Source organism: Prosopis cineraria, unplaced genomic scaffold (genome assembly GCF_029017545.1).
Source record: "Prosopis cineraria cultivar Desert tree isolate PC_DT_omini unplaced genomic scaffold, ASM2901754v1 PC575, whole genome shotgun sequence".
NCBI lineage: Eukaryota > Viridiplantae > Streptophyta > Magnoliopsida > Fabales > Fabaceae > Prosopis > Prosopis cineraria.
Genome location: NW_026555900.1, coordinates 35,018 through 46,821, shown reverse-complemented (window position 1 = coordinate 46,821; position 11,804 = coordinate 35,018). Strand labels below are relative to the sequence as shown.

The 11,804-nt window shown below is 28.0% G+C and overlaps 1 pseudogene; it reads right to left on the bottom strand.

The window, feature by feature from the left end:
• Positions 1–64: 64 nt before the first annotated feature.
• Positions 65–1,354, bottom strand: LOC129297631 (UDP-glycosyltransferase 83A1-like; annotated as a pseudogene).
• Between the last annotated feature and the right edge of the window lie 10,450 nt (positions 1,355–11,804).

The window sequence follows — 11,804 nt, the reverse complement described above, 5'->3', positions numbered from 1 at the left end:
ATGGAGATCAGTCCTTTGTCGTCAAAGTTCAAATCCCAGTCCACACCCTTCCAAGCATTACAAATCAAGTCTTGTCAAAGCAAAAATGGTCTGCAAAATATGGCCAGCACAGAAAAGGGACCCATTGCTCAAACCTTCAATGACAGAAATCCAACCACAATGGCTAAAAAAGCAAGCTATTGCAGGGTGGCTCAACACATGCTGTTGAGGTGCCCAGTAGTTCACTATTTTCCGTTCTTGTAATGAAACTCATCTGGGTATGTCACTTTTGTGTCTTTACCTTTGTCCTACTTTCCGAATAACCCAAAGAAAAGGCCTTTGGGTGAGCTCAAGTCCAAGAGCTAGCTCTTGGAACTGTTCTGCATCGAACACAGTGAAGCTACCGAAGGCAACATATAATACAAATTGGGTGGCTGTTGGTCTAGCCATCTCAAGCAAGAGAGGTCCTCTTCCCAGAATTGTCCAAGTGATTGAGAAAATGGGCTCTCATAGCTCTTCATTAATGGTCCATTGGGGAGGATCTTTTGGGGTATAAAGAAAAAAGCTCCTGGTTCAAGTTCAAAAATGGTATTGCAAAGCCACCAATCTGTCAAGTGTGGAAACTCTTGTGATCTTTGTAATATAATCATATATAATCTTTGGGAGGTTGACGAGTCTACTATACGGCACCATGGAATGTGAGCTGCGTTCATCTTGGGAATCTCTGGGGATAGCTCAAACCCTTTTACAATTGGGATCCCTGCAGTACCAGGAGACATCAAGATAGGTCAATACATGTGCAAAACAACATACCCTAATTCCAAAGCAATGAAGATATGCATGTCAATAATAACTAGTGTCATGAAAAAGACGAAAGGGAAAAATTATATGACCATCAGAATCCAAGAGTCCATCATGAATAAGCTTTGGCACATGAAGTTTCATGGCCGAAAGAGAGTTGCAGATGAAACATTGATGACAGCCGCTTTAATACCAGCTTATATGCAACTTCCAAAGCCCATGCCATATTCACATCTGCAACTATGCAGGTGATTCTATCACTGCCTTGAACCAAGTGCTTTTCTATGAGCTTCTCAAGCTCAGATGGCATGGTGCTCAACATTGCCAAACAAACTTGGCAATGTCATTCCTGTCATCTTCAGGTCCCATACCATCTGGGATGGACACTAATTTGAAAGGCAAGCTCTCATCAGTCTCATCCAAGTATTGCCTTCACCATTCTCTGGTGGTTGTAATCTGAGTTGACGAAGGTGATTTTAAGGCCATTTTGGGCTAGTTTATGAGAGAAGCTCATCAGACAATTGACATGTCCTTGAGCAGGAATGGGTAAAACCAGAACATGAGGGCGACTCATTCTGTGTGTTGCTTAGTGCAGTGGCTATGTAAAGTGGGTGTGTTGAGACTTGAGAAATGCTCTGTTCTGGTTTATTTTATAGACAGGAGGGTGATGGTGGAGGCTTGCGCCATTAATGCCAGGAACACTAAATTTCTTTGACTTCACGTTAATTTTGCTTACTTTTGACAGGATTTTAATTCTCTTTTACTTCCTACACAAAACAGAAATGATACTCCTAATTACTAACAAATGTCCAAGAAACTTTAATAAAAGCATTTATAAGATTCAACGTCTGAGTCAGAATTTGTTGAGTTATCATAAGTATTAATCATATTATTTTCAGCTATCCAAAAAATTACTAACTGGACGAGTTCTAATGTAGTAATATAACAGTACTCTTTCTATAAGATATTTTTAATTGAATTATGTATATTAATAAAAAAGTTTTTAATTTAATTGAAATCAAATAAATTATAATGATTTTTTAGTTGTGCTTCTAATAATATTATAATTAATATCATGACTGTAATGGGTAAAATATACACTTAATACTTTTTCTATTTTCAAGACAATCATAAAAAATTATGTAATTATTTTAAAATATTTTGATATTTTTTATATTTAGAAATAAATTTTTGAAACAAAGTATTTTATATATAAAAACAGATGAAATATATATCTAGAAACATGTGATTGATGAATTAAATAGATGATAATGTAGGCCAACATAGGGTTGGCCTACCACGAGCCACGTGTCATGCGGTGCGGGTTTAGAGTAACATTGGTGCGCGTAAGACTTGATTTTGATGCTCATCACACATCACTCTATAGTGAGATATGAATTATTCAGATTTTGTTTTAGATGATCTAAATTTCAAACATTATTATATATTATATTTATTAAAATAAAAATTTAAAAAATTATAAAATAATTTTAATAAATTTTTTATATCTAGATGTTCAATATTTAAAATATAATTATATTTAGATTTATTAAAATATAAATTTAAAAAATTATAAAAAACTTTTAATAATTTTTTATATCTGAATAGTCCATAGTTAAAGCATTATCAATATTAATTTATTAAATAAAAATTGAAAATAATTTAAAAAAATTTAATGATTTTTTTATTTTTATATGATTTAGATTAATTTGAAAAATCAATTTAATGTTTATAATTGATATATATTGACTATTCAAACATACTCTATATAAGTTAAATCTGGACTGTGCAGAGTGCGTCTAGATAGTCAAGATGTAACAATTAAAAAAAATTTTAATATTAAATTAGACTTTCTAAATTAAATTTAAATTAGATTAAAAATAAAAAAATTATTAAAATTATTTTATAATTTTTATTTTAATAAATACAAATTTAAAAATATATAATAATATTTTAAATCTGTACCATCTAAATTAAAATTTGAATAGTCTAGATTTTATTACAATGATAAATATCATTGTGATTGTAAGGTTTTCTTACTTATCCACAATTAACTCCACAAAATTAAGATAATCATGGGAATAACCCAAATAAATTATCAAGTTTGTAAAATTTTTATAAATGGAATTTCAAGTTTTTTAAACTTAAAATGCTATAAAATCAGAGCAAAACGTGTATACGGAAGCATGGGTATCATACAAGGTAAGATAATATCAAATTAGGGTCAAAATAATAAAAAAACTAATTCTGGCACAATTATGCTGTAGCATAAAATTTTATGCTATGACATAAACAACAAACAAGCTGTCATGGCAGACTTCCTACCCAAACTTTTGATGCGCACTAAATTTCTATCCGACATTTGATTAAGTTGATTTAGGTATTCATAAAAAGCTCATTTAGTGAGTTAGCTAATGGCACTAGTCTCATTTACAAATTCTATCATATCAAAAAGTTGAACACTCAAAATCAAAACTACTACTTTCTCACATTTCTAACTTTCAAAGTGTCTAAAACCCAACCCAAGTGCCATTAGCCTACACAACCACCTAGACCATACTTAAGTGATTTAAAATGACCTGTGCAACATACCACAATATACATATATACCACATATCATACTTTCACTTCTTAATGCCAAATTCATCAAAAACAAAGAGGGAGGTCATCATCATTCAAAAATTATCCAATTACACCTTTACACCCTCAAAATAGCCTTATACATACTAGCACATTTTAGTCTTGAAGAAGCATATTTAACTCAAACAAACTTACCAAGGGCATCAAAACACTAACTAATAATCACATATTAATGAAATGGTGCAAGTAGGCAACATAATTATTCTAGTTAGCAATATCATGATAATTACATATTAGTCAAAAGTATTTGAAGTATTACAGTAGAAAATCCAATATCTAAACCTCATATGCCTTTCCCTTATTCTAATAAGAGCTAGCCTTGTAAAATGTTAAATAGAGGAGTGAGTATAATAACAACTCAGTAATTAAGTTTCACATAATCTATACAATTGCATATCAATCGAAAACGAATGTAATTGGCAATAAACACATATATAAAGCATGTATGACAATGTATAGCCTCGGCCACAATAATAACAACCATGTGACCAGGCTTCAAACACATAATTATATATATATATATATATATGTATGTATGTATGTATGTATTAATAATGCACAACCTGGGATCACAATAATACCAACCATGTACCCTTAAGGAATTGTTTGGTTGGAAGGAAAGGAATGGAGGGGAGCCCCTCCCTCCCCTCCCCTTGTTTGGTTAGGTGGAGGGGAGGGGAGATTTTTAAAATTTTCCCTTCCCTCCTCTCCCCTTGAAAACCTCCCCCCCCCCAAATTGAGGGGGAGCCCCCTCCCCCTCCCTCCTCTCACCTCCCCTCCCCTTCCCTCTCCTTGAACCAAATAGAGCCTAAATCGTACCGGACCACAATACTAACAATCATATGGTTGGGACTAAATGCATAATCATATGCCAACTTTATATCCTCCTGTTACCTTCAACATGAAACTGATGGCTATTCGATGGCTACGTCCTTCACGGATTAACCCAACCTTTCATTTGTGAGAAACTATTGGGCCAAGGTCACTCACTCACTTGTGTAATCTATTTTTTCTAATACTAATAACATGGGGTGTCGTACCCTTAATCTATCCTGCTCATGAACTAGTACAAACTAGTTAGGTTCGAGTCATTTATAGAACAAGTGGGAAAATCCCAAATCAATCATGAGACAAGGGTTACCTCTCAATTCCAATGGTCAGCATTGAGACAAGCTCCCGATTCTAATAATCACTGCCAATACTATGTGGATTTAATTAACTACTCCTCTCTATAGACAAACTCTCACCAATGATCATGCTATACATGTATATCATATATGTATGTGCATTCGAATCAACTATTCATATCATGAATCCACATATCCATACTCACATCCAACTCACTCTACACACCAACTAGTAGATAATCACATTTTCTCATTCATCATCACTATTTACATATATATGAACACACATATAATTTGTAGCAATAATTCATTACCAACCATGTCAAATTTGCATTATGAGTTTAAAAATATTAAACATGTTTCAAATTAACCATTTCAACAAATAATCAATTAATATTTAATTATGTAAACTAGGTTTTTCTTAATTATCTTAAACCTTTGAGAGGTCAAAGGTTATTCCTCAATCATAACTTACTTTCTGAGCTAAATTTAAGCTCACTGGTCCTTTATGAGGTTAATTTACAATTACATTAATACCTATGACTAATAATCATTAAAATCACCACTTTCAATATTTAATTTCATATTTTAATAACTAAATTTCTCAACTACAAAATCAACCTCACATCCAATGAGTTTCTTAACTCCCATTAATTTCATTTAGCTCTCAACAAATTAAATAATCACTAATATATCATCCAACAATCCAAAATCATTATTAATGTCATAAATTACTCACTTCCAACTCTCAAATTTAAACATTTTAATCAACCAAAACTCTTAACTCTTGAGTTTAATCACCACATTAGGTTTATTAACTCCCATTAACTCCAACTAATATTAACACAATCCTTAATCAACATCAATGATAGCCACTTACCTCAAGCACCACCATTTATGGCATTTAAATGCACAAATTCATCCATAATTTAGAGCCACTCTCATGGACGCATAAAAGCTCTATTTCTAAGCTTAGATAACTCAAAAAACTCTTATTAACTCTATTTATATCAATGGATTTGGACCCAAAGCTCCTATGGTCCGAAAATCATCCTCCAATTACAAACCCTAACTTAAAAATGGCATAGAAAGGAAGAAGAATGGTAGGGGAGGCTTATCTTAGTGATTAATAGCTTTAAATCTTCCTAAAACACCAACAAAATCATGCCCTAGCAAAGAAGATCATGAGCCCCTTCATTCTCCTCTTTTTCCTTTGTTTTTCGCATACACAAGTTCCCTTTTTAAGTCAAATTCACAATATTATGCTACAACGTAAATGCATTATGCTGTAGCATAACATATAGTTGGCCAAATTCTGATTTTCTTTCTTCAATTTAAGCCCAGGTAGCCTAATTCATTTTTGAACCCAATCTAATAACTAAAACCAAACTCAATAGGCCTATTAGCCATATCTAACTATTCTCAAACTCATTTATACTTAAATTTATAATTTTATCCTTCATTAGCTTAATTTGTTAAGGGATAATTTTTGGGTTGTTATAGTGATGAGCATCAAAACTAAGTCTAGTGGGCTTCATATTTATCAACATGAGAAAATATCTTTTTTTTTTTTTAATTTTTCCCTTGCTTTTGACCACGATAGTTTCCCTTTATGAATCATCCCACATGTCCTATATTAACAAGATAATATTTAGAAAAAATAATAATAAAATCTCTTTGAATTATATAAATAAAAATTTGATTCCTTAAAATGTCATAATTTCATTGAAGTCCGTAAGAACTTTGCTGCTATTAATAAATCTATTTAAATGATCAAATTGCTCTTATTGAAAATAAAACGATTCACAAATTTCATTTAAATAATCATAATTTTTCTTTTTATATTCGCAATAGTGTAACAACAAATTACAATTTCGCATGTCAAATTCTTGATTTGTTACTGTATTGTTGCGAATATAAAAAAAAAGTTATGATTATTTAAACAAAATTTATGAATCATTTTATTTTTAATAGGAAAAATTTCATCATTTACATAAATTTACTAATGATAGAAATGTTTTTAGGAATTTCAGTGGAATTATGACATTTTGAGGGACTAAATTATTATGTATATGTTTCAGAAGAATTTTATTATTATTTTTTCTAATATTTATACTTTTTAATATAAAATCCCGTTGTCTTAAAAGGAACTTCTAACATTCCAAGCAATTAATATCTTCTACCTTTACAATTTGAAGATATATAACACATACCTTAAAATTTTCACATCCCAAAATCTAGCTATCTTGACACAAGCCACTCAACTCTTTAATATATCCTCAATGAATATATATTTTCAATTTTTTAATACCTAATTAATGAATTTTTTTAAATATATTTAATAAATAAATTACTTAATTTTTTATCTTTAATTGCAACATCTTATTAAATAAAAATAACCATTGCAAGTTGAATCTAATAGAAAGGACTAATTATTTATAATGTGATGAATCAAGATTTGAGTCTTGACTAGTAGAAGTGTCTATATTTAATATCTAACTGTGCATTAAACATAATTTTTTCAAATAAAAAAAATAAGTGTAAACAATAAAAAAAATAAAGACAACCATAAAAATATGATGTTAAATTAAAAATAATTAACTAATGTATTTAAGAATGTAATTTAATAAAAAATGTTTTATAATAAATAAGAGAAATTGCACTAATATAAATTAGATGAGGGGGTTGGAAATTGTGATTTGTTAGTTCCAAAGTGATGAAATTAATTAACATTGGATGTAGTGAACAAGCGTTTCTGAACCCGCGCATCATCCTCAGAAGTCAGAGCTTCAATGCAGAGCGGCCAAATGGCGGGGCGGCTCTTCATGACTTCCTCCCATTCAAATTATAATATATTTTATTCATTTAAAAATATAAAATATTTTTAATTAAATTTTATTTTTAATAAAGTAATTAATTATTTTTAAATTAATCTTATTTTTTTATATTTATCTATTAAACATTATATAATAAATATAAAATACACTTTTAAAAAAAATATAATGATTATATCTTAAAAGATTAAAAATACTTTACATATTTTAATATTCAATTTCTTAAAAAATGCCTTACATTTTTTAACAGAGTAAATATTTTTTTAACTCATCTTGATTTAAAATATAAAACATTTGGTAGGTTTTAAAGTTTTTTTTTTCTATTTTACTCTTAGATTTATTAACTTAGTTTGTTGTATAGTATTTATTATATTTTTCTCACTCTTTATGATAATTAAAACTTTATTAATTTGTACGGAGGATCACACTTTCTTATATTACAAAATACTTCATTAAAAAAATATTATCTCTCTCATCCAATTTATTATTGACAATTGAAAACAAGGGTAAAAAAAACTTATAATATTGTTAACTAAAAATAAGGATATAATTAAATTTTATTGGTATTCAAATTATAATTAAAAATATCTTATATTTTAAATCGAAGGTAGTATATTTAAGTATTTTTAATCAAATTTCACATATTAGTTGGCCCAAAAAAAAATCTGACATATTAATAAAGATTTATTATTTAATTGAAATCATATAAAATTACAATAATTTTTAATTTTGTTTTTAGTAATATCATAATTAATACTATAGTGGTAGTGGGAAAAACACATATTTAATATCTCTTCTATTTTTTAAGGCAATGATAAAATTACTTAATTGCTCAAAAGTATCATGACACTCCTCATATTTAAAGATAAAATAAATTTTTAAAAAATATCTTAATATAAGGTTGGAAAAGAGTAATCTATATGGGCATAGATTCAAAAGCCACGTTATCTTAATTCTTAAAATCAATTATTTTTTAAGCTCCGCTCTTATTGGTGGAATTTAAGATTAGGTCATAAGCTTGTTTCTTATATTTTTTATTTTTACCTTTTATTTATTAAAATTTAATTTTTAAATTATAAGATTACATTTTTTTTAAAATATAAATTATAATTTTTAAAAATTAAAAAGATTGCAATTTTAAGAAGTAAAATTAAATATAAGCCTTAGCTTAAAACTTGAGCCTGAACCTTATTTTTTAGTACTTAAACAAATCGGGCTTAGAATTTTTTTAATAAAATATCTCAATTTTCAAAGCTCTTTTTAGTTCTTCATTAGGATAATGAAAATGGAGATAGGAAATGAAAATGAAGCATATATAAGTTTTGAGAAAACATAACTATTAGTGGAGATAGAAAATGGGCAAGCTTAACTTATATGGATTTGACTTTTATGAGCTCAACCCTTAAAGGTTCAAGTGTATAAACCCAATTTTTATCAAAATTAATAATTTTTTTAAAAGCTTAACCCTTATTCAAAGGGCTCAAGCAAGGCCCGTAAGCTTGTTTTTATTATTTTAATTTTTTTAAAATTTAAAATTTTTAATTATAATATTTCAATTTTTTTAAAATACATGTTATAATCTTTAAAAGTGTAAAATAAATAATAGAAATTACAATGTTAAAATATAAATATATATTTTAAAGTTTCAATTCAATTTAAAAATTAAAAAATATTTTATTTTTAGGAGTAAAAATAAAATGGGCTTAAAAAAGTCACCTGAGCCTGAGCCCATTTTTTCAAAGCTTATTCGAGTTGGGCCTCAAAACTTAATTTCTTTAAAAAATGTCATTTTTAAGCTCGCACTTTTATAAAATGAGCTTAAATAGGTGGCCTATCAGGTTCGGTCATTATTCTCAACTTTACTTATTAATGCTTATAATTTTAACATGTTTTAAGTATAGGCCTTTATACTTTTCTTTCACCGCTTCAAATCCTTCTAGTTTGTTCTATATGTAACGTTAGTCACTATTTTTTAAATAAATCCATAAAAACGATGAGATGGCACTATGTTAAATATGATTCACACCATTCATTTGTGTTGGGATAGAATTATGATTTAACAAATTAACAGTGGTGCCATCCCATTCTTTTTCGTGTTTCAGATTGCAATCTATTGAATCATAATTTTATCTCACCATAAAAATTAATAACGATAGTCACTTGTCAGCATATTTAATATCCTTAGTGTCACCTTATTATTTTTTTGGGCATATTAAAAAGTAGAGAGATTAACATTGTAGTTGCAAACAAAATAAACTAAAGAGACATGAAGTAATGAAAATAACTATAGAAATATATACCAAAGCACGTTAAAATTATATGGACCAATAATTATATTTTTTCATAAATTTATTAGTTTTCATACTTTCATTCTAATTATATATTCTCTCTATGTTTCTAATTATAGAACAAATTTTTAAAGCCTCAATTAATCCTAAATATAAGGCAAAGATGTGACAGTGGCCAAACTTTTTTTTCAATCTTATTCATCCTTTATTGCGATAAGTTCTTAACATGCTTTAAATTTCTACACGACACACTTTATTATGATGATTAATTTCAATAAAGTAAAATTGGAAAATCATACATTTCTTTTTTTACAAGTTTAAGATATCAAGTGCTACTCTTTAAAAGCCATGAAATTAATTAAATTTATTTTATAATTACGATCAGAGGGAAAGTATTGAATATTTATTTGTCAGAAATAGGAAATGAGACGAAGAGGCTTTTGGAAATTGTGTTTTGTTATTTTCTAACTTATTAACTTAAATTTCTGTATATTCCTCGCATGTTTATGCAGTACATGCTTCAACAAAAGAGACTTCTTTTTGGCGACTAGTATATTCCTTTTCACTTTTTATGTCTATTTTATGTGAATTTTTTTTAATGAAAACTTATCCATAATCATAAAAGCAATTACAAGCTAAGCACTAATAGCAAATAACCTCCTCTTATCATCCACCATCTTAGCACAAAAAATTGGGGTTGATATATCAAATGTAGTGTAACAAACAATATCATTAAGGGTCTATGTAGCCAATAAATGGGTATAAGTATTGGCTTCTCTAAACATGAAGTTCAATCAGATGTTCCAATTCCTAAAGAAAAATTCCTAGCCTGAATAATAATTTCTCCAAAAAAGTGATAAATAATATCACTTCTAATTATCAAATTAATCGCTTCTGCACAATCTGTGTAGATTTGTACATTTGCATTAAATTTTATTTTCTTCAATCCTATTCAAAGTCACTTTTAGTATTTTTCATTGAAACTAAAAAAATTATTAAAATTCATTAACACCATATACAAATTTAAAAAGTTATGTACATTATTCATATTAAGTACATCCTCAAAAAGTTTCCTACTTTCTTGCAGTAACATTGAATTTTGACAAAAAGTCTCATCCAAGAGTGTTTCGACACAAAATCAACTCTATCCCAAGCATTCCACATACTTTCTTTTAAAGTTCAAACTTGCTCTTATTTTGTCCATGAGTATTTTTCAACTTGCAAAGGCTCATATATAGACTTTTCATGCCTATGGGCAACATAGATTAGGTTGGATTTTCATTTGGAGGCATTCAATATAATCCGAACTAAAGTTTTCTCTTACTTTTGGGTTATAACAAGTTATGTTAAATCTTTTTTTTAATTTGAAAGTTGATAATTTGAAAACATTACATCATTTAAAAGTGTAGGATACCAATTACTCTTTCAAACAAACTTTTGGAGGCCAAATTGCCCTTTAACATTCAAAATAATTATCAACGTTGATCCATCGTTATTGTAAGGCGACATTACATCATTTTCGAAACTTCCTGTATGATTATAAATAAAAACTTGAAATATATAAAATTGAATATATATATATATATATATGTTTTTCTACAATCAAATGTGAAGATGCTTTGTAAAAAATCATCACAAAAGCCTCTTTTCAACTGCCTTTTACAAGGAAATATTCCTTTCAATTTACAATAGAGGACATAGGTAATTACTTTATGATTTTAAAAACAATTAGTTGAAATCTTAACTTTTTTAAAAAGTACGTATTCTTTTTTTTTTATAAGATAAAAAATACATATTCTAATTATATACTATCATGAAATACCTCATAAAAGTGTCTTAACAATGACAATTGAAATTTCAATAAAATATTTCAATAATAATAATAATAATAATAATAATAAATAAAATAGGGATGTAATTGAAAAAAAAATTATAAGCACTATCTTTTTTTTATATATAGAAAATTTTATGTGAGTTGAATCTAGGAACTCACTATGACCAGAACATGCCTTTGGATCCAAAAAGTGCTGAGGTACTTATAAATCAACTACTAACAACATCATCACATTAGCATTGAAATTTAATCCCACAATTTTATGAGTTATGGGCTACATTTCTTACCAAATAAATCAATT